We start from the raw sequence: 24631 nt of genomic DNA on the forward strand, positions 1-24631 counted from the left end.
AAACAGAATTGTGTCATCCCCATATTGAATTATGGGAAACTCTCTGTCATGGGTTTGAATCGGCAAAGAGAGCGTGCCATGCTCAAGCATTTGGTTGAACATTGACTGCAATAAATCTGCTGCAATGACAAACAACAGAGGTGATAGTGGATCACCCTGCCTGACAGCACACTTGCACTTAAATTGTTTTCCAGGAATGCCATTTAACAACACAGACGAAGAACCCGTGGACAACAATTGCTTAACCCAAGAAATCCATTTGGCATCAAACCCTTTATGCTGCAACATCTGAAGAATAACCTCATGCTCAACTGTTTCAAAGGCCTTAGCAAAATCCAACTTGAGGATTATGATTGGATGCTTGGACTGTTTACATTGGTGGATATACTCAAAACTCCAGGCCAGACAATCCTAAATTGACCTACCCTTAAGGAACCCATATTTATTTTTGTGGATACACCTAAGGATCACCTTCTGCAACCGGTTGGCCAACAACTTTGTTAGAAATTTAAGACAAGTGTTGGTGAGAGATATTGGCCGGAAGTCATCAGGCCCTTCAGGTGAAATGATCTTGGGTATGAGTGTAATGAGGGATCCATTAATGTTTTCCAATGAAAGCTTCCCCTCATAAAAATCTCGAATCATCCGCAAGAAGTCCTTCTCAATTATAGGCCAATAACGCTAGACAAACATCCCATTAAAGCCATCCGGACCTGGTGCCCGATCCATCGGTAATTCTTTCAAAACTTTGTGTCGGGGGTTGGGTGCGACATATGCCAAAGGATGGCTTATCATGGTGGGGGCGAGTAGAACGTCGCCAGTGCCTGGAAACGGGATGAGGCGAAGACATGCACGCTGGCGAATCTTACCCAGCTTCAGGGCTCTCCAGGGAGATAATACCCCTACTGCTGCTCTGCGGGGTCTCCGCATGATCACTATGGCAAAGTGTCTACACGGTTGCTCCTTGAGTTGTTTTCTTCTAGGTAGGAGAGGGCAAGGCTAGCTCTCTCCCTTCTATATGATCTAGTCTAGAGCTAATGGGTTCCAACCCTTTGCATGGGTGCCATGGGGGGTTTATATAGGCCTACCCCCAGGGGTATAATGGTAATCCGGCTGGACGCGGGCCCAGCCATCAGCGCCTCTGGCCTCCGTCTTCTCTGCCGACCGCTGGGGCCCGCCGGCTGGCGGGCCCTGCCGATTGGCCTGGTACGGAGCCGACAGGCCGCGTCCGCCGCGGGCGGGTCTTGCCGGCTGCTGATTACTGTAGCCGTGCTTCTGATGACGCGTGCTTGACCATGAGGTTGTGGCAACAGCCCAGCCGCCTGGTGGGCGATCACTATTGCCACTCACCATCACATCTTGATTAATGGCGTGTGGGCCCTGGGGGAGGGCTCGGCCGACTCCCGGAGGCCGACTCCTGACGGGTTTGACTGGTGGTCCTCTTGCTATCTCCTAGGGTCTCACTGACTGGTGGGACCCACTGGCTCTAGGCCATACAGACAAGCCGTCGTGGGCGCAGGATTCGGTCCTGCGGGACTGATGTCAGGGCCGGCATGGCAACAGTGTCACGCCGCACGGAGATCTTCTGGGGTACGGCGTGTTGTGGCCATGCCTGCCCTTGGTAAGGGGCAGGGGCGGGCTTCATTGTTGCCACTCCCCTGCCCCGTCCCACTTGATGAAGTCGTGGGGGGTGTTGGAGTCGCAGGCCGACTCCCCAAAGCCGACTTCTCTGGAAGTGGCCAGTCAGGAGTCGGCTTTCCCTAAAGTCGTCCCTAGGACTCGGCCGTGAGTGGTCAGTTGGCCATCCTGCCGTTGACTTCTTGAAGGCGGATCTTCATCCTGGGGTCTTGAGGGGCGCAGCCTGCCCTGATGTCTTGAAAGGTTCTGGGGCTCGGGTTGGCCTACCCGTGGCCCATTACTCCAACATTAGTCCCCGAAGCTGGTGAGGCGCCGCGGACAATCGTCTGAGAAGCCTCAGCAGTTTCTCTTTCCGGGTGCTCAACACATGGTCTTTGATTGACTTCTGCCGGGCCGACTAGAAGGAGTCGGACTCACTCAATTCCGACTCGCACAATATTTCGAACATCGCGGCGGGATCCAAGTAGCGTGCTAGCTAAGCCTCCAGGCCGCCGCCCGTTCTAGGCCTGTCATGCGATGACACGTGGCTGGGCCGTCCTGCCAGCCTACGCACGCGATAGGACAGGCCCATAGGCAGGGCCCGCCACTACCATGCCTCAGCGCCCGAGCGGATCCGCTACGGCCCTGGCGGACGGTTGGGATTCCCGTGGAGTTACTGCACGAAGTAACTTTATCGTGGAACGTGGGGGTCGTGGGGCCGTGGGCGCAGTAAATCCCCATGACCGCCCCCTCGGCTTCGCAGCCCACGAGGCTATAAGTTGGGGGAAGAGGGGGCACGCGCGCCCCTCCTTCCCACCACTCCTCACTCTCTTCCTTCTCACTGCTCCTCGCTCTCCTCCTTCTTCTTCTTCTTCGCTCCGCCGCACGCCCAAGCTCCAGCGAACGCCGCGGCGATCAGCTCGCGATGAGTTCTTCCTCCGCCGCCGTGCCTCCCCCGGTGCGCTCCGGTACTTGGGACGGTTCCGAAGTCCACGACGACCACATCGAGTTCCTCCGCAGGACTCGTCGGCTCCCCGGCGTGGATCACATGCGGGTGCGCCTTGCGCCGAAGGGGGAGATTTCCCCCGCGCCGCAGGAGGGCGAGCGGGTCATCTTCCGCTCGCACTGCTTGCGCGGGTTGGGGCTGCCGGCGAGCAGTTTCTTCCGATCCTTCCTGGAGTTCTACGGCCTCCAGCCGCACCACCTCACCCCCAACACAGTGGTGTTGCTGTCCGCCTTCGTGGCCTTGTGCGAAGGCTTCCTCGGAGTCCTCCCCACCCTCGAGCTCTGGGGGGAGTTCTTCTTCTCCAAGCTCGGCACCCAGGCCGCGGGCGTGCCGGCTCAGTGCGGCACTTTCATCGCCATGCGAAGGTCGGGGGCCGACAATCCCTTCCCCTCCATCTCGTTGATAAAGTCGGTGAAGATGTGGCAGAGATCCTACTTTTACGTCAGTAGCATCTCCGCGAGGGGGGACTGGGTCAACCTGCCGGCTTTTGAAGCCGGCCCACCGGCTGGGCGACCGCCCAACTGGTCGTACCGGGCCAAGTCGCTGACGCCTGCGGGAGCCGGCACCATCGCGCGACTCCGAGTGCTGACGCAGTCGGAGGGTTTGACTGGTCCAGACCTGCTGGCCGCCTTTGTGGCGCGGCGAGTTCTCCCACTCCAAGGCCGCCCTCACATGATATGCCAGATGAGCGGACACTGCGACCCGAGTCGGATGTGCACCAAGGACATGCCTCACGAAGAGGTGGCCTTCATGGTGAACTACCTCTCGGACAGCAAGCTCCTGGAGGATTGGCGGTTCGGCAAGGAGCCGTACTCCCGCGCCAACCCCCCGCCCGTGGTGAGTTTCCTTTCCTTTCTTTCTTTGGATTGTCTTCTCTCTCGCCTAGTTTGTTTTGACCAGTCGGCTTTGGTCAGAAAACCCTCCTCCACCCGCCAGCCGGCACCTCGGGGCCGGCCGGTAAGTTCCTCGCCGACCGGGCGGAGAGCGACATCGACGACCCCGATCTGGGGGCGGCGGCTCTGGAGGACGACGCCGAGGGAGGAGGAGGAATAGCGGGCGACTTCATGCCTTCGGCCACTTTCGCCGACTGGCCTAACGACGACGCCGAGGGGGAAGTCGCCCCCCGCCATCGGCCAGGAGCCAGCCAGCCCGGCGAGGGCTCTTCTGCCACGTCGGGTGCTCCAGGCGGCGGGAAGAAGCGCAGGGCCATTCCGACCTTGTTCGGTAGTCGGCCGAAGAAACCCAAGGGTTCGGCTGTGGCGACCCGGCGGGACGAGGCGGCTGCGAAGGCCATCCACTTCCGTAAGGAAGTAAAGAAGCCGCCATTGGTCTCCGCGTGAGTATTCTGTCTCAATGCTTTATTCTTTATTTGTGACTTTTTCTGAGTCTTTGCTTGCTCCCCTTGCTTCAGGGCTCCCCTCACTCTTGAGAGGGCCACCGCCGCCTCCGTCATGGGGTCAGCGGAGACGTCCGCCACCACTCGGCAGATTGACCCCGCTGCTGACCTTCGGGAGGCGACGGAGCGGAATGCGCAGGAGAAGCGCAATGAAGAAGAGGCCGTTCTCCTGGAGAAGGCGGAGGCCGACAGGGCGGAGGCCTCCGCCAAGAAAAAACTGGAGAAGGCCGAAGCTGCCGCCGCGACGAAGCAGCAGGCTGAGGAAGCCGGACGCCGCCAATCGGCAGTGTTCGTCACCCGTTGAACTATGCACCGCCACATCCGGAGTTCACCGGGTAGACTAGGGAAGCCGGCGGTGGGAACCCCGTTGTGGAGAGCGAAGGCGGCAACCCCTCTACGCCGCACGTGATCGTTCTGCCGCCGCCTTCGCTGCCGTCTGAGGGAGCGCAAGGCAAGCAGCCAGCGGACCCCCCGATGCCGCCGACCGAAGACGAGGCCGTGGCGAGTCTACTCCTCCAAGTCGGCTCGCCGACGCACCGCCGTTTGGAGAAGGTGACTTCGGCACCCTGCCCCCTAGAGGCCGGCACCGCCAGCTCGGCAATCCCAGACGCCGAAGCGATAAGCGCCGCGCCCATTGGGTGGGTGCGAGGAGGCGGCACAGGGCCGCTGAACCAGGCGCTTCTGGACGTCCAGGCGAAGCTTCGTGCCGAGAGTGACGCTCTCCAGAATTGCACCAAGGCGTACCTGGCGTCGCGGCAGCCGTCCGGGTATGTTTTTTCCTTTGGCCCTTGTTTCCTTGTTCCTCTCTATGGGGGCGCGACAGCGCACCCACTGGGTGTAGTCCCCGAGTTTCGGGCTGGCTGCTGAGCAGGCGGCCTGAAACTCCAATTGATGAACTCTGGGTATTAATTTTTTGTCTGAAATGCTTGACACGGGATTACCACAACCTCCGTGTCACTGCCTTCAACCGTAACATTGAAGATCTGGGCAAGCGGACCGCCGATTTGTCGGAGAGCTGGAGTAAGTCCTTTTCCTTCTTTGCGGGGGCGCGCTGGCGCACCCGCGGGCTGTAGTCCCCGAGATTCGGGCCGACTACTGAGCAGTCGGGCCGGATCTCCCCGGCGATCTTCTTTATTGATGACTTAACGCCTTCTTTCTTTCTTCTTTTCAGGAGCCAATGCTGCTCTTCAATAGAAGTTGAGCGAAGCCAACTCTGCATTGCGCGCCAAAGGGGAGGAGTGCAGCAAGCTCGCCACGGAGCGCGATCTGCTGGCCACTCAATTGGCAGAGCAGAAGGAGCTGCTTGTGAAGACGCAGAGGGAGGCGGATGAGACGGAGACCGCCCTCCTGGCCGAGTTCGCGAGCGAGCGCTCCTCCTAGTCTAACAAGGAGGCGATGCTGGCCTCCGGCTTCCATGAGATTGAAGACATCGTTGATGGTGAGTTTCTTTACTTTCTTTCTTTGAGCCGCCGATTATAAGTCGTGTCGACTCCTGGTTTTTGACTTGCTTCTTCGTTTCTTCCATCTTGGCAGACTTCTTTCCTGGGCACTCGCAGGCCGCCATCCAAGCCATCAAGGCTGATCGTGAAGGTTGGAGGGCGGAGGGCGCAGAGATCGCCGCCGACGCCCCCCGAACCCTTGACGAGCACATCCTGAGCATCGAGGCTCGCCTTCGGCCGACTCACCGGATGTTGCGCCGGCTTCAACGTGTTGGTGCCCAGGCGATTGCCGCCCTGTGGCCAGACATGCAGGCTCCGCGCACCCCCAGCCTGACGGCCGACTGGCTAGAGGTCGCGGCTGGTCATCTTGAGGCCTGGAAGGGTTCTTCGGCCTGAGCTGGAGCACACCGGGCCTTGGAGTTTGTCAAGGCATGGTATCCGGGGCTGGATCTAGACCGGCTGGCCACGCTTCGGTCGGAGGCCCAGCCAGAGCTGGCAGCTATGGAAGACGCCCTTGTCAAGTGTGCTACGGCGATCGTCGAGTACACCGACACCAGCATCTTCGTCCCCGAGCGGTCTCAAGACAACGAGGAGGTACCGCCGGAGTGGTTTGGGATGAACCCAGACTACGGCGACGACTCGACGGAGGTGATTGGCTCCAGCGTCGAGGAGGAAGGCGAGGCGGAGGATGGAGGCGAGGCGGAGGCACCAGAGACGAAGCAGACGGCCAGCCTCAGCTCGACCGCGCCTCTAGCAACGAGACGCGTGCGACCGAGTCGACTGCTGCCGGAGGCGATCAAGCCGAGACTACCCAGCCGGCCGCCCCGACGCCTGACGCTGGCACCTCCTCCGACCCTCCGAATCCGTCTGCTGCTTCCTAAGCTGCCATTTTATCTTTATTTTATCAGCTTCAGTAGTCTTTGAAGAACTTGTTAATTCGCACAATTCCACCCGCGGGGTGTATTTTGAACTTCTGCTTGAAGATTCGGCCAAGGGCCTATGGTATGTAAATATATTTATTCGAGTTCTATCTTTTCTTGCTCATTGCTCTTTTGGCTTTTTTCCTTTGCCGCTTTCTCTTAGTTGCCTGCCTTGCTAGTCGGACAACCGCTCTGCAGACTGTCGCTGGATCAAATGCCTGGCTACTTTGGGAAGGCAAGTACTTAGCCGTTTTAAGAGTTTTTTGAGCAAGTTGAATAGAAGACGGCAATCCGACTATTCGAGAGTCGGTTTGCGAAAAAGGCTGGAAGCTGTCTTGAGATATGTTTTATGCTTTGAGTCCTTAACCATTTTTCATGCGAACGCCCATTCTACCTTACCTCTACCCACCGTACAGTCACTCTGCGAGTTGTGGCTTCTGACAGAAAACGGTTTAGGTGTTACACACTACTTGTCCGGCTGCAGGAAGCATTTCATAGTGCAAAGCGGCAAGTCCCCGGGCCGACTTGTCGAGCCTGGTGCCAAGCGGCATGACAAAGAGTAACATACTTGTAGGCATAATTTTTATCATACAGACAGAAGAGGGCAGTCCCCGAGCTCGTCTCAGGGGGCCCGAAGTCTTGGTATTTTAATACAAAAGGTGGCGTGGTACATACTGCATCAACTGTAAAATCTTCGGAGGAGATTTGCATTCAATGGCCGCCCTGTCTCCTTGCCGGAGTCATTCCTCTTGCGTGCTCGGGGCTTCTGAGCGTCAATCAGGTAGTAGGAGTCATTGTCTAGTACTTTGCTGATGATTAAAGGGCCTTCCCAAGGCGCCGACAGCTTGTGTTGGCCGGCTGTTCGCTGGATCAGCCGGAGCACAAGGTCGCCTTCTTGGAAGGACATTGGCTTGACCTTCCTGCTGTGGTATCGGCGCATGCTCTGCTGGTAGATGGTGGACCGGCTGAGTGCCAACAGTCGGCCCTCTTCTAGCAGATCGACGCCGTCTTGTCGTGCTTCTTCCGCTTCCTCCTCGGTGTACATGGTGACTCGTGGGGAGTCGAACTCTATGTCCGTTGGGATGACGGCTTCGGCACCGTAGACGAGGAAGAAAGGCGTGAAGCCGGTTGACTTGTTTGGAGTCGTGCGCAGACTCCAGAGGACGGCTGGTAGCTCATCGAGCCAGCAGCCAGCCGAGCGCTCCAGAGGCTCGATCAGCCGGGGCTTGATGCCGGATAGGATGAGGCCGTTTGCTCGCTCCACCTGGCCGTTTGATTGTGGATGGGCAACGGACGCTAGGTCCAGTCGGATGCCCTGTGTTGCACAGAAACGGGCCAAGGCGCCTTTGGCGAAATTTGTGCCGTTGTCGGTGATGATGCTGTGTGGTATGCCGTACCGAATTGTGATATCGGTGATGAAAGTCACGGCTGTCGGACCGTTCAGCTTCTTGATTGGCTTCGCTTCTATCCACTTGGTGAACTTGTCCACTACGACAAGTAAGTGAGATAAGCCACCTCGTGCTATCTTGAATGGTCCCACCATGTCTAGACCCCAAACTGCGAAAGGCCAGGCAATGGGGATGGTCTTGAGTGCAGAAGCCGGCTAGTGCGGCTTGGAGCTGAACTTCTGGCACCCTTTGCATTTTTGGACCAACTCCTTGGCCTCTTCCAAGGCAGTTGGCCAGAAGAAACCATGTCGAAAGGCTTTAGCGACAAGTGCTCTTGAAGCTGCATGGTGGCCGCACTCGCCTTGATGGATGTCTTTGAGAATCGCTTGGCCTTGCTCTGGCTCTACGTAGCGCTGGTAGACACCAGTGATGCTGTGCCTGACCAGCTCTCTGTTGACTATGGTGTAGGCTGCCGCCCGGCGTTGTATTTGCCGAGCTGAGGTCTCATCAGTCGGCAGCTCTTTGTTCACCAGGAATTTGAGGATGGGCTGGGCCCATGCGGGTGCTGCTATTTCTTTGACTGCCAGAACTGCGACTTGGACGAGGGCGATTGGGCTAGGAGGCGGCGGGTTGGAGTCAACAACTGCTTGCTGGGTTAATGAAGTCCCTAGGCCGACTAGCGCGGCCCTTGAGCCGAGTTCTAGAGTCTTCGAGTCCGCCGCCGTAGTCCCCGGGCCGGGTTCGACTGTGGCGGCTTTGGAGCCATCTGCCGAAATCCCCGTACCGACTGCCGAGGCTCTAGAGTCAGTTCCGACGTCTTCGGGAGGAGTTGGCACAAAAGTGGAGTCTGATTCTGGTGAAGGCTTGACAGACGGCTTGAGGAGGTGTTGAAGGGCGACGCCAAATGGTATTGCTTGGCGGGTAGAGCCGATTCGTGCCAAGGCATCTGCTTGGTCGTTGTCGTTTCTTGGCACATGAGGAACTCGCACCCTTCGAAATACCCGCTGAGTTGCTGCACGAGGAAATGGTAACTCACCATGTTTGCATCTTTCACGTCCCAGTCGCCAGATGATTGCTAGACCACTAAGTCCGAGTCGCCATAACACAAGATCCGGCGGATGCCAAGTTCTTTGGCAAGCCGGAGCCCGTGAATGAGCGCCTCGTACTCGGCGACGTTGTTGGAGGCGGCAAAATGGATTTGTAGTGCGTATTTGAGCTTGTCGCCTTTAGGAGAGGTGAGGACGACGCCGGCTCCCAAGCCTGTGCGCATCTTGGAGCCATCGAAATGCATCCGCCAATGGGTGGAGTCAGGCGCTGGAGGTAGGTATTGGGTCTCGGCCCAGTCGACGAGGAAGTCGGCCAGTGCTTGTGACTTGATAGCGGTGCGGGGCTGGTAGTGGATGGTGTAAGGAGCCAGCTCTATGGCCCACTTGGCCACTCGGCCAGAAGCATCTCGGCTACCAATGATCTCGGCAAGTGGGGCCGTGCAAACCACCGTGATTGGATGCTCTTGAAAGTAAGTCTTCAATTTCTTGGTAGCAAAGTGTACGCCATAGCACATCTTCTGGTAGTGGGGGTAGTTCTGCTTGGAGGTCGATAGTACCTCACTCAGGTAATATACCGGTCTCTGGATAGGTAGTTCCTTTCCTTCCTCCTTGCGTTCCACTACAATGACCGTGCTGACTACCTGGCTAGTGGCGGCGATGTACCGGAGCATAGGTTCCTTGGGAGTCAGAGCCGCCAGGACGGGTGGAGTAGTCAGCATCTTCTTCAACTGGAGAAAAGCTTCGTCCGCCTTATGGTTCCACTCGAAAAAGGTGGTCTTCTTCATGAGTTGGTATAAGGGGAGAGCTTTCTCGCCCAGCCGACTGATGAATCGGCTGATGGACGCCAAGCAGCCGGTGAACTTCTGCACATCCAGCAGTCAGCTGGGTACCTCCATTCTCTCAATGGCCTTGATCTTTATTGGGTTGCATTCTATGCCGCGTTCAGAGACCAGGAAGCCAAGGAGCTGGCCGGCTGGTACTCCGAAGACACACTTTTCGGGGTTGAGCTTGATCTGGAATCGGCGCAGGTTCTCAAAAGTCTCCTTCAGGTCTTCCAACAGTGTTCCGCACTTCTCTGTCTTCACCACCACGTAGTCCACGTAGACATGGGAGTTCCTGCCGAGCTGCTTGAGGAGGCACTTCTGCATGCAACGCTGAAAGGTGGCGCCGGCATTCCTTAAGCCGAACGTCATGGTGAGGTAGCAGAAGGCTCCAAACGGCGTGATGAAGGAGGTCTTCAGTCTGTCAGCCGGGTTCAGCTTGATCTGGTGATATCCTGAGTATGCATCCAAAAAACTCAATAGCTCGCATCCGGCGGTGGAGTCTATCACCTGATCGATTCTTGGTAGAGCAAATGGGTCCTTGGGGCAGGCCTTGTTGAGGCTCGTGTAGTCAATACACATTCGCCACTGCTTGTTCTTCTTCAGTACCAGGACCGGATTTGCTAGCCATTATGGAAAGAACACTTCCATAATGAAGCCGGCTGCTAGGAGTCGGGCTATCTCTTCTCTGACAACTCTTCTCTTCTCTTCTGATAGGCGATGCAGGGGCTGCCTGACTGGCTTTGCATCAGGTCGGACGTGTAACTTGTGCTCGGCGAATTCCGTCGGTACACCTGGCATGTCTTTGGGGGACCATGCGAAGATGTCCTGATTCTCATGGAGGAAATCGACGAGCTCGCCTTCCTATTTGCTATCGAGGTTTGCACCTACGACAGCGTACCTCTCTGGGTGCTCCGGATCCAAGGGTATCTTCTTTGTCTCTTTGGCCGGTTTGAATGAACCTTCAGCCTCCGACTCCTTCAGGTTGGGCGATACCTTTGGCTGCTTGCCATCCATCGCCACCACTCGCTCAAGGAGTCGCTTCTCGGCCGCGATTACCAGGGACTCGGCCAGCCGACTGCTCTCAGCCGCGCAGGCAGACAACTTCCGGTAGTCGCCGGCCACAGTCAGTATTCCCCTGGAACTGGGCATCTTCATCTTGAGGTAGGCGTAGTGGGGGACCGCCATGAACTTGGCCAAGGCGGGTCGGCCAAGTAGCGCATGGTATGGGCTCTCGAGGTCCACCACCTCAAACCAAACAGACTCTCTACGGAAGTGATCTTTGTCTCCAAAGAGGACGTCCATCAGGATCTTGCCGATGGGTGAGCAGGAAAGCCCAGGAACAATGCCATGGAACACAGTCCGGCTGTTCTGGAGCTGTCTTTGCTTGATTCCTAACTTCTTCATGGTGTCCTTGTACAGGATATTGATGCTGCTGCCTCCGTCTATCAGAACTCGCGAGAAACGCGCGGCTCGTCTGTCCGTAGCAAAGGTGGCGTCCAGGACCAAGGCATAGGAGCCCGGACTCGGCATCACTTCTGGGTGGTCAGCCCTGCTCCAGCTGATGGGATTCTCAGACCAGTGCATGAACTCTGGCGTCTCCGATGCTACTGCATTCACCTCTTGTTGCTGCAGCCGCCTGCTGCGTCGATCATCAGCCACACTGGTAAACACCACGTAGGCTCCGTGCTCTTCAGGGTATTCATCTTGTACTGCGCCGACTGGCCTGACAGCCGGCTGCTAGGGCGGAGGCGGACGCGGCTACCCAGCAGGCGGGGGAGGCAGGAGGCCGTCTCCCTTAGCGATCCTGGTGAGCCAGTAGCACTTCCGGGTGGTGTGATTCGACGGCTTCGCGCCGCTATGGAACTTACAAGGTCCATCCAGGGTCTGCTCATAGGAGAAGGCCGGCAACCAGTTTGGCTTGCCGCCTTTCTGTCGCTTGGGCGGAGGCTGCTCATCCGGCTATTGGGCTTCAATGGTCGCGACCTGCCGGCTACTGGAAGCTGGCTGCGGGGCCTTGCGCTTGTAGTCGCCCTGCTGTTGTCGCCGGTTGGCGTCTGCCGCCGGAGTTCTTAGAGCTTGAGGGGCCACTTTGCCAGTTGTGCTGATTTGAATCTCCGCCTTCATGGAGGAGTCGGCCGTGGCGTACTTGTCCGTTATGACCAGCAGCTCGTCGAGGGTTTCTGGCTCGTCGCAGAGGAGCTTGTGCTTGAGGAGGGTGCCTTCTCTGCACCTAGCTATGAAGTACTTGTTGGCCTGCACCTCGTGCACGCCCTCACAGGAGTTCCGAAGCTCGGCCCAACACGTGAGGTAATCGCGAGTCGACTCGTTGGGGCCTTGCACGCAGAAGGAGAGCTGACCAGGCATGGGAGGACGCTTGTACGTGCTGGTCAAGTTGTGGACGAATGCTTCGGTGAAGTTGACCCAGCTATTGATGCTGCGGGGCTTTAGGCTGTTCAGCCATGTCCGGGTCGTGCCCTGGAGCATGAGCGGAACGTACTTTACGGCGACACGCTTGTTGCCGTTTGCTATGCTGACAGCCGTGGAGTAGTCGACTAGCCAGTCTTCCGGCTTCACAGAGCCGGTATACTTGGGCGTGTCTCTTGGGAGCGTGAACCCTCTGGGAAAGGGCTCGTCCCGAATGCGGGGCCCGAAACATGGCGGACCCAGGTCGTCTTCTTCTTCTAGCGTTAAGGATCGGTGAAGTCGGTCGATCTGGTGGCGGGCGTCATTCTCTCCAGCTCCCTCTCGACGGCCAAGGCGGTCGCCGAGAGTCGGATGGTCAACAGGCGGCAGGGAGACTCGCGTCTCCTTGCGGGGAGGGGGAGGCGGACAGTCGTCCCGTCATTCCACTGCTCTCGGGCGGCCGTCTCGGTCGCGCTCTATGGTAATGCGAGTCCGACTGTGGCTGACAGCCGGCTCCTTGTCTCTTCTTCCTCGGGCGCCGCTAGTCGGCGTCCGAGACATCGCGCCTTGATCTCGATGAAGGTCGTCGTTTGGCCGCTGCGGCGCCTCCGTGCGGCAGCCGGCCTCGTTCTACGTGGCGGCCGCATCGAGGAGCCGCTGGACTCGCTCCATCATGAGGCGGTGTTCTTCGCCCTCGAAATTGTCCAGCTCATCCGCCGCTGCCTGGGCGGCTCGGATGTTATCCGCTGGTGTTGCGTACACAGGGCGGCTTGTCCCAAACAGGTTGGCGATGGCTACGCCGCGCTGCCGGACCGCGCCAAGGTGGCTGGGCCCCGCCGGGGCCGGCGAGCCGCCGACGGTGCGATCCATCTCCTGCTAGTAGGCTTCTGACAAGCGTCTCATGCTAGCCAGCTTCTTCACGCCTTCAACAAGCTGAAGGCGGCGCGCCTCCAACGTCTCTGCGTCAGCGTCTTCCGGAATGGGCGCAGTTAGGTCTTGTAGCACCGCATCGAGTGAGTCGTGCGCTCCTCCACCGGGGAGCTCGTCATGACTGATGACGAGCACCTCGGTGATGGTGCTTTCGTCGCTCTCCGCGCGAGGGAGAGGTTCGTCGTAGACCACCACATTGGTGGGGAATGCATCGAGCGACGCGGTGTCGGAGTCGACCAGCATTGGGTCGGTGGAGCCTACGGACTCTAAGTCTACGGCAGGCTCACCGGAAACGTGGAGCTGATCGAGGAGGCCCGCGAGGAGGCTCTCGGGGCCACCCGTGCCTGTGTTGGATGCAGGATCGTCGGAGAGGCGGACCTCGCCGACAAGTTCGGCCAGGCAGCTGGCTGCGCAGGCGATCTCAACGCTGCTTAGCGCGTCGGCGCAAACTCCGTCTGGCGTGCCTGGCTGGCTGCGCTCGTCAGGGAGAAAAAGGGTTCCCGTCCAGAACAGGTCTCCGGACGGCGGTGCACCATGCCCCACGGTGGGCGCCAAATGTCGGGGGTTGGGTGCGACATATGCCAAAGGATGGCTTATCATGATGGGGGCGAGTAGAACGTCGCCGGTGCCTGGAAACGGGATGAGGTGAAGACATGCACGCCGGTGAATCTTACCCAGCTTCAGGGCTCTCCAGGGAGATAATACCCCTACTTCTGCTCTGTGGGGTCTCTGCATGATCACTATGGCAAAGTGTCTACACTGTTGCTCCTTGAGCTGTTTTCTGGAGGTAGGAGAGGGCGAGGCTAGCTCTCCCCCTTCTATATGATCTGGTCTAGAGCTAATGGGTTCCAACCCTTTGCATGGGTGCCATGGGGGGTTTATATAGGCCTACCCCCAGGGGCACAATGGTAATCCGGCTGGACGCGGCCCCAGCCGTTAGCGCCTCTGGCCTCCGTCTTCTCTGCCGACCGCTGGGGCCCACCGGCTGGCGGGCCCCGCCGACTGGCCTGGTACGGAGCCGACAGGCCGCGTCCGCCGCGGGCGGGTCTTGTCGGCTGTTGATTACTGTAGCAATGCTTCTGATGACGCGGGCTTGATCATGAGGTCGTGGCAACAGCCCCGTCGCCTGGCGGGCGGTCACTATTGCCACTCCACATCACATCTTGATTAATGGCGCGTGAGCCCCGGGGGAGGGCTCGGCCGACTCCCGGAGGCCGACTCCCGACGGGTTTGACTAGTGGTCCTCTTGCCGTCTCCTAGGGTCTCACTGACTGGTGGGACCCGCTGCCTCTAGGTCGTACAGACAAGCAGTCATGGGCATAGGATTCGGTCCTGCGGGGCTGATGTCAGGGCCGGCATGGCAACAGTGTCACGCCGCACGAAGATCTTCCGGGGTACGGCGTGCTATGGCCATGCCTGCCCTTGGTAAGGGGCAGGGGCGGGCTTCATTGTTGCCACTCCCCTGCCCCGTCCCACTTGATGAGGTCGTGGGGGGTGTTGGAGTCGCAGGCCGACTCCCCAAAGCCGGCTTCTCTAGAAGTCGCCAGTCAGGAGTCGGCTTTCCCTGAAGTCGTCCCTAGGATTCAGCCGTGAGTGGTTAGTTGGCCATCCTGCCGTTGACTTCTGGAAGGCGGCTCTTCGTCCTGGGGTCTTGAGGGGCGCAGCCTGCCCCGATGTCTTGAAAGGTTCTGGGGCTCGGGTTGGCCTACCCGTGGCCCATTACTCCGACACTTTGTTAATTTCTTCATCAGAAAACGACAAAGAAAGCTCCTCAAGTCCCGGGATGGGCTGAATTAATTGGTTCAAATCAAAGCCCATATTGATCCCTTGGGCCTGGCCCATCCTAGTTTTGAATGAAGCCCAAAGAATTCCCGCCATGTGAGCGTGATCAGTCAGAGGATCACTCATGGAATTGGTCTTCAGACTGGAGATTGAATTCCTCCTCATGCGCTCCGATGCCATTGCATGAAAAAAATTGAATTCTCCTCGCCAACCTTTATATCGAATAGTGCACCTCTGTTTCCAATAAATATAGTGAATTTTTAACAGATGTTCATAGTGGAACTTCACGATTTTCCTGAAATTGAATTCCGGCCTTGTTAAAGGTCTCACTTCCTCTAGTTGATCAAAGTGCAGAATCACCTTTGAGCAATCAATAGTAAGTTTTTTGATGCATGATAACTTTTTGCTCCAAATTTTCAAATCATACCGCAGCCTCTTAAATTTCTTTGTGATAACCGCAGAAGCAGATAGATCAGAGAATACCGGTGCATTCCAAGACTTGGTGACGCAATCCATGAACCCCGGCATATCAAACCAGAAATTTTCAAACTGAAAAGTCCTGGCCGCAGGAATGGTAGTGTCAATGGACACCACATAAGGCACATGATCAGAGGCAGTTCTGGCCAGTGGGTTAACCACAGAGTTCGGATAATGTGAAATCCAATCTGTAGTAGTAAAGAACCAATCAAGCTGCTCAAGCAGGGGTTTTTGTTGCATATTAGACCAGGTGAAGCTACGTCCTTTCAATGGCAGCTCCAAGAGACCCAGGTGACCAATTATTTCGTTGAAGAGGAAAATATCATTAATGTCACCACCAGGGAGGTTTCTGTTATCCACGGATCTGATGAAATTAAAGTCCCCCAACAACAGCCAATTTTCATCAGGAGGGATGTCTAGATGATAAAGCCAGCTAACAAAATCATTCCTAGGCTGACCCTCACAAGGCCCATATACAGAGGCTAAGGTCCATTTTTCGGAGTTCTGCAACGATTGGAAGGAAACCACAACACCAAATCTCTGAATATCAATAAGCTGGCCATGAAAGATCGAGGAGTTCCAAATGACTAAAATCCCACCAGAGGCTCCAACAGAAGGCGAGAACGTGAATTACTCAAACCTCCTAGGACAAAAGGATCTAATCATTCGAATATCAAAATTCTCGCATTTAGTTTCCTGTAGACAAAGTACAGAACATCTGCTCTCCTCAATCTTAGCACGGAAGTCACGCTGCCTAGCCTCAAAATTCAGCTCGCGCACGTTCCAACAAAGCACATTCCAGTTTCGATAATAACAATTATCCATAAAAAAACAACGCTGAGGAATAGTTGCAGATCCAGCTGCTTAACAGCATGAACAAGATCATAACAAAAGTGCCAACAGCAGTGGCCAAGTAGTTCAGACAGGCACACAAACAGAAAGTACTAACATAAAACGGACACAAAACCAAAAGTGCCCAACTCTCCATCAAGCTTGTTGGAACATCAATCATCATGTGGACCATTGTCTTCCTCAGTAGAACATGGAGAGGCCATAAGCTTCTCGACCGATAGCTCAGATGGGTCAACACCCAGAGCCACTCCAATTGCCTGCATGGTGGGTATAGGCGTCGGGGGTGGGAGAGGAAGCTGACTTTGATCATCATCAAGACGAAGCTTCTTTGCCTTCGAGCGACGCAGGGGGCTGACCTCGGAGGGATTGTAGAAACTGGTTTCATGCCCGTCCTTTTGGCAGTACTGCGCATCATCCTTCTGGTGGAGAAGTCCAGAACTGGCTCCACAAGTGTGACAGAACGCCTGGAGCGAGCAGACTGACGTGGACGCTTGCCCAACGGCATTGGAGTGACCGAAGTAAATTGAAAATCCTCCTGAGAAACCTGTGAAGGAGTGTGTGGAACCTGGGAACTGGAGCACGAGAAATCATCAGATGGCAACTCTTCAATGACCACCAAAGAGTTGATTCCAGGATCGGGGACACATTGCTCGGTAGACCATAGCAGAAATTTCTGGTGTAGATCAGCCAACCCAAATTTAACTTGCAGCATTGTCACAGAAAACCCAAGCAGACAAGCTGGTATATCCCTGATGACAAATTCAGGCAGTAAAGACTTGAACGATCTCTCCCAGATCATTGCCGGCGAAAGAACTGGCCCATAAAAGACCCTAACCATGCCAAGATGAATTGGGTCCAACTGCACTATCGGTGGAGCTTGAAGAGGCTGCTGGACTTCAAGCATGTCCTCATCATCAGAAGAATCCATGGAAGGGTTTAAAATCATAGAATTTTTGTCTTGTGCAGGTTGAATCTCTTCATGCTGCTGCTGAATAGGCTGGACCTGTTCTTCCCATGGACCCCATCCCTCATTGTGCTGCTCATTATGAGCCCACCCTGCCACATCATTCTGACCTTGATTTGCGCCTGGAGGAACTGCATTCTAGCCAAGATCAGGGTATGGAGGCATTGCCCAAAACGGTTGTGGCACCTCAACTCTAGGCATCGGGCGGAGATTCCCATTAAAGGCATAGGATCTTCATCTGCTGGGTGATGGGGTTATGTACCTAGGGTAGGGTCATGGACCTGATCCAAGTAACTTACCCCAGGACATCCTTAGAAGAGGTCGCCTTCCAGTCGACCGACGAGGATTCACTCGACTGGCCTGGAGGACTCGACCACGAAGACTCACTCGACCACCAGGAGGTCAAGAGGCACTCTGCACTGCAACGGCCTGTAATCAAGTAGACTTTATGATAGTAAAGGCACTTTATGTGGGGCGTTACCAGTAACGCCCCAGACTTAACTCACCTTAAACCCTCTCCTACGTGGGCTGGCTGGGGTCCTGGCGCACTCTATATAAGCCACCCCCCTCCACAGGCAGAGGGGTTCGGCACCTTGTAGTTCATATACTCATAATCCACTCGACCACCTCCGGGCTCCGAGACATAGGGCTATTACTTCTTCCGAGAAGGGCCTGAACTCGTACATCCTTTGTGTTTACAACCTCTCCATAGCTAGGACCTTGCCTCTCCATACCTACCCCCCACTCTACTGTCAGGCTTAGAACCACGATAGTTGGCGCCCACCGTGGGGCAGGTGTTTTAGCGATTTTGTGGAGAAGTTGCGATTCTTCCGAGTACTTTCATCATGGTGTCTGCTGGAGTTTTGGTCGAGGGTCAAGAGATCCGTCTCGGCACTCTCACCTTCATCGCCGACGACTCCGCATGGCTCCAGGAGGCTCCACTCGACGTAGATGCGCTCCTCGTCCGCGGTGCGACGCATTTTCGCGCATGTGTCCGCGGCGTCCTGCTGCGGCAACCGTCGACCCAGTATCGGTCGGCTCCTCCATCAGCCACCCTCCCGGTCTCCCGCCAGCGCAAGCGCTCGGGCCGGTCAAGGCTTCAGCGATCGGTGAGGCACGCGGTGGCTCGCCAATCAGCCACCACCCAAGTCGCGGCAATCGAGCCCGACGAATACCTCTACGGCTTGTTCGACCTGTCGACTGGCTCCGTAGAGACTGCATCCGAGTGCGGTAGCAGTGATCCAGCGGCAGAAATTTTGATGGTCGACGGGCCCCGCGGTCCCCCTGGCTTCGCCCATGACGGTGGAGCAGGTGACGGAGACGACCCCGCACGAGGCTACGAAGAGTACCAGCCCGAGCCACTCGACTCTCTGCAAAGAGAGGAGCTTCGCCGCAGGAACGAGGATCCCCTGCATATTCCCATCGCAGGAGAAACCCCCGAGGCTCGTGCCTTGGAGGAGGCGCGTCTGGCCAATTTGGCCGAGCGCACTCGACTGGAGAACCTTCAACGAGCACTCGACGAGCGCGCGCGGCAACGAGTTCCCGACACCAGTCGACGTCAACTCTTCTCGCCGACTCAGGTATATCGAACCCCAATTCAGACTTTAGCAGCTGCGACCCATATAGCAGAGTCCATCCAGCCTTCGCAGTCGGAAGCTGGCAGAGGTTTGCTGCAGATCAGGGATCTGCTCCGGGCAGCAGGAGATCAGAATTCAGCCGTGTCTCAGTCGCGCAACAGAATTCACAGTCGATCCGTCACTGTGAATACGGTTCAGTCGGCTCACAGCCCCAGATCGCCTCCGCGGCGCGAAGGGCGCGAGAATCGGCGAGATCAGTATGGCGACAGACTCGACCGAGATGATAGGCGTCGAGTGCCCTATTCCCCTCCGAGGGGTGGGTCTTATGCTCCTCGGCAGCCAGATGATAGGCGTCAGTACAGTACAGGGCGTAGGGTTCCAGTTGACCCCAGAGAACCAGGCTTCGACGCGCGATCCATTATCGTGCAAGGGTTGGTCGACCGGAACAGAGCCCATCGAGGTGCACTCGACAGAGATGTACCCACAAGCAGTCGACTGCATGTTTCTGGTCCTGAATGTTTCAGCAGAGCGATCAGAGCCGCAGTTATCCCTCCCAATTTCAGGTTGGCAACAGGAGTCAGCAAGTTCACCGGGGAGTCCAAGCCTGAAACTTGGCTTGAAGACTACCGAGTGGCAGTTCAGATTGGTGGTGGGAACGACGAGGTGGCCATGAAGCACTTGCCTCTCATGTTGGAAGGTTCTGCCAGGGCATGGTTGACTCAATTACCTCCTAGCAGCATTTACACTTGGGAAGATCTGTCCCGAGTGTTCATCAGAACGTTTGAAGGGACTTGCAAGCGACCAGCTGGATTGACAGAGTTGCAAGTTTGCGTGCAGAAGGCTAATGAGACTCTCAGAGAGTATATTCAGAGGTGGATCACTTTGCACCACACTGTGGAGAATGTGTCTGATCATCAAGCAGTCTGTGCCTTCAAGGATGGTGTCAAGAACAGAGAACTGAGTTTGAAATTTGGTCGAACCGGTGACATGACCTTGAGTCAGATGATGGAGATTGCTACCAAGTACGCCAACGGCAAAGAAGAAGACCGACTCCGAAGCGGCAAGCACAAGCCGAGTCAGTCGGAAAAAGGAAACACCAGTCGGAAACAGAAGCGGAAGGCTGAACCGGCAGCTCCTGGAGAGGCTCTGGCCGTGACTCAAGGAAAGTTTAAGGGGAAACCAAAAGGATCCTGGAACCCCAAGAAGGTAAAGGATAAAGAAGGGAACGACGTGATGGACATGCCATGTCACATTCACACGAAGAAAGACGAAGAGGGGAATATCATCTACCCGAAGCACACCACTCGCCAATGTCGACTCCTGATCCAGCAGTTTCAGGGAAAACAGTCTAAGGACAAGGAGAAGGAGTCGGACAAGGCCGAAGACAAGGAGGACAGTGAGGAAGGATATCCACATATCAACTCCACTCTGATGATCTTTGCAGATGTGGAAAGCAGAAGTCGACTGAAAGTGATTAACCGAGAGGTGAACATGGTTGCCCCAGCAAAAGCAAATTATCTGAAGTGGTCTCAAACACCCATCACATTCGACCAATCTGATCACCCGACTCATATTGCCACCCCTGGGAGGCAAGCTTTGGTGGTCGATCCAGTTGTCGAAGGCACTCGACTGACAAAAGTGCTGATGGATGGTGGAAGTGGACTAAACTTGTTGTATGCAGACACATTGAAAGGTATGGGCATTCCGATGTCCCGACTGAGCACTAGTAACATGAGCTTCCATGGAGTTATACCAGGGAAGAAGGCCGAGTCACTCGGCCAGATAGCTTTGGACGTGGTGTTTGGTGATTCGAAGCATTTTCGTAAAGAAAAGTTGACGTTTGAGGTCGTGGATTTTCAGAGTGCATATCATGCCATTTTGGGGAGACCAGCTTACGCACGGTTCATGGCTCGACCATGCTACGTGTACCTCAAATTGAAGATGCCCGGCCCCAAAGGAGTGATCACTATCACCGGTGATCGGAAAAAGGCAGAAGAGTGCTTTCAGAAGGGCTCCAAGATCGCCGATTCCCAGGTGACAGCGGTCGAGTTCGAAGAATACAAGCAAAATGCAGATCCGAGTGACTTGCTACGATCCAAGAAGCCCGCCACAGAGTCTTCTTTTCAGTCGTCCGGTGAGACGAAGCCTGTTCACATTCATCCGACCGACCCCGAAGCAGCTCCGACCCGCATCTCCGCAACACTCGACCCAAAATAGGAAGAAGCGCTCATCCAGTTCCTCCGTGAGAACTGGGACATTTTTGCATGGAAGCCCGCTGACATGCCAGGTGTTCCCAGGGGACTGGCTGAGCATCGTCTAAGAGTCGACGCATCTGTCAAACCAGTCAAAGAGCATCTTCGGCGGTCCGCCGTCCAGAAGAGAAAAGCCATTGGTGAAGAAGTGGCTCGACTGTTGGCGGCAGGATTTATCCGAGAGATATACCACTCCGAGTGGCTCGCTAATGTCGTCATGGTTCCTACGAAGGACAAGTCGCTCCGAATGTGCATTGATATCAAGCACATCAACCGGGCCTGCCCGAAAGATCACTTTCCTCTCCCTCGCATAGATCAAATTGTTGACTCGACCGCGGGATGCGAGAGGTTATCTTTTTTAGATGCTTACTCCGGGTACCACCAGATCCGTCTGTACGGGCCCGACGAGGTAAAAACAGCTTTCATCACTCCATTCGGGTGCTTCTGCTATATCACCATGCCATTCGGCCTCAAGAATGCCGGAGCCACATTTATGCGAATGATTCAGAAGTGTCTACTCACTCAAATCAGTCGGAATGTGGAAGCATATATGGATGATATTGTTGTCAAGTCACGAAAAGGTTCCGACCTGCTCGCTGACCTCGCCGAAACATTTGCCAACCTCAGAAGGTATGATATCAAGCTCAATCCATCGAAGTGCACATTTGGAGTTCCTGGTGGCAAGTTACTCGGTTTTCTCGTTTCCAAACGGGGAATCGACACTAACCCAGAGAAGATTGGCACTATTCTCCGAATGAAACGCCCTGTGCGAGTGCACGATGTCCAGAAGCTTACTGGATGCTTGGCCGCATTAAGTCGACTCATCTCACGACTCGGTGAAAAGGCATTGCCTCTTTACCGACTGATGAAGAAGGCAGACAAGTTCGAGTGGACTCCGGAAGCTGATGCAGCGTTTGCCGAGCTAAAAGCTCTGCTCTCCACCCAGCCGGTGCTTGCTGCTCCAATCAGCAAAGAGCCTCTGTTGCTCTACATCGCAGCCACAGGACAAGTCGTCAGTACTGTGCTAACGGTCGAGCGGGAAGAAGAAGGAAAAGCTCTCAAAGTTCAGCGCCCAGTGTATTATTTGTCTGAAGTCTTGACTCCATCCAAGCAGAGATATCCTCATTATCAGAAGCTTGTGTATGGAATATACATGACCACAAAGAAGGTTGCCCATTATTTCTCTGACCATTCCATCACAGTCGTCAGCGACACTCCACTATCAGAGATTTTGCACAACAGAGATGCAACTGGTCGAGTGGCCAAATGGGCGATTGAGCTTCTTCCCCTTGATATCAAGTTTGAGGCAAAGAAAGCCATTAAGTCCCAGGCAATAGCAGATTTCCTCGCCGAGTGGATTGAACAGCAGCAGCCGACTGAAGTACACTCGGAGCATTGGACCATGTTCTTTGATGGCTCTAAGATGTTGAATGGTTCCGGTGCTGGGGTTGTCCTGGTTTCCCCCAGAGGAGATAAGCTCAGATATGTGCTCCAGATTCACTTTGATTCCTCCAACAATGAGGCAGAATATGAAGCCCTCTTATATGGGTTGCGCATGGCCATTTCACTCGGCGTCCGTCGCCTAATGGTCTATGGCGACTCGGATTTAGTGGTCAATCAGGTGATGAAAGAGTGGGACGTGAGAAGCCCAGCCATGACTGGATACTGCAGTGCAGTGAGGAAGCTGGAAAAGAAGTTCGAGGGGTTGGAGCTCCATCATATACCCCGACTGAAAAATCAAGCAGCTGATGATCTAGCAAAGATAGGTTCCAAGAGAGAAGCCATTCCGAGTGGTGTGTTCTTGGAGCATATACACACTCCGTCAGTCAAAGAAGATCCTTTCACCGAAGAAACTCCACAGCCCAAGAGTGCCACAGATCCGACTGAAGTTGAAGTCCCAGCGGTGGTCGACTTGATCATGGAGGTTTTGGCGGTCATTCCCGACTGGACGATTCCGTATGTCGCATATATCCTGAGAAAAGAGCTTCCGGAGGATGAGGAAGAGGCTCGGCAGATCGTCCGTCGATCTAAGGCCTTTACCGTAATCAAAGGACAATTATACAGAGAAAGCGCGACTGGAGCTGGTCAGAAGTGCATAACACCAGAAGAAGGTCGACTCATCCTCAATGATATTCACTCGGGGACCTGTGGTCATCATGCGTCCTCTCGGACCATCGTGGCCAAAGCATACCGAGCCGGATTTTACTGGCCAAAGGCGAATGAGATGGCAAAAGAGATAGTGGATAAGTGCGAGGGGTATCAATTCTACTCGAATATGTCACACAAGCCTGCGTCGGCTCTGAAGACCATCCCACTCGTCTGGCCTTTCGCAGTATGGGGATTGGACATGGTCGGCCCTTTGAGAACAGGACGAAGTGGCTTCACGCATGTACTGGTGGCAGTCGACAAGTTCACCAAGTGGATCGAGGCTAAACCAATCAAGAGCCTTGACACCGGTACTGCTGTTAGCTTCATCAGGGAACTAATATTCAGATATGGAGTCCCGCACAGCATCATTATGGATAATGGGTCGAACTTTGACTCAGAGGAATTCAGAGATTTCTGCAGCTCCCAAGGCACACGGGTCGACTACGCTTCAGTCGCCCATCCACAGTCGAATGGACAAGCAGAGCGAGCTAATGGACTGATTCTTAAGGGATTGAAGCCTCGACTGATGCGTGATCTCAAACACGCGGCTGGAGCTTGGGTCGACGAACTTCCCTCTGTACTCTGGGGACTGCGGACCACACCTAATCGGTCGACCGGAAGAACTCCATTCTTCTTGGTCTACGGAGCTGAAGCAGTCTTGCCGAGTGATCTTCTCCATAATGCTCCCCGAGTTGAGATCTACAACGAAGCAGAAGCTGAACAAGCGCGGCAGGACGCAGTCGACCTTTTAGAGGAAGAAAGGGAGATGGCTTTGATCCGGTCGACCATCTACCAACAAGATCTGCGCCGTTTCCACGCCAGAAATGTGAGAGGTCGAGCCTTCCAGGAAGGGGATTTGGTTCTCCGAGTGGATCAGCACAAACCACACAAGCTTGCTCCTTCTTGGGAAGGCCCCTTCATCGTCACCAAGGTCCTCCACAACGGGGCGTACCGTCTTTACAACATCGAGCATAATATCGACGAGCCCCGAGCTTGGAACGCGGAGCTACTCCGCCCATTCTACACTTAAGTTTTATCACTCAGATGAGTTGCAATAAAGTACTTTTGTAGTTCATGGACCTCAAAATAATAGTGTCATAGTTCCTCCATAATATCTGTCACTTTTTATTTTTGTCCAATGAAATTCCCCTCAGTGGGTGACTTAGCTGCGAATCCGTTTCGCCTAAGTTTGTAAAAATCCTACCGAGTGGTGAGCCAGACTCCCACTCGGAGGCTTAGCCGCGAATCCGTTTCGCCTAAGTTCATCAAAATCCTACCGAGTGGTAAGCCAGCCTTTCACTCGGAGGCTTAGCTGCAGTCCAAGGACTCGCCTAAGTTTATCAAAATCCTACCGAGTGGTAAGTCAGCCTTCCACTCGGAGGCTTAGCTGCAGTCCAAGCACTCGCCTAAGTTTATAAAAATCCTACCGAGTGAAGAGCGACCCTCTCACTCGGGGGCTTAGCTGCAGTCCAAGCACTCGCCTAAGTTTATCAAAATCCTACCGAGTGGAGAGCCATCCTCTCACTCGGGGGCTTAGCTGCAGTCCAAGGACTCGCCTAAGTTTATCAAAATCCTACCGAGTGAAGAGCAACCCTCTCACTCGGGGGCTT

Source organism: Triticum aestivum, chromosome 4A, assembly GCF_018294505.1.
Source record: "Triticum aestivum cultivar Chinese Spring chromosome 4A, IWGSC CS RefSeq v2.1, whole genome shotgun sequence".
Classification (NCBI taxonomy): Eukaryota; Viridiplantae; Streptophyta; class Magnoliopsida; order Poales; family Poaceae; genus Triticum; species Triticum aestivum.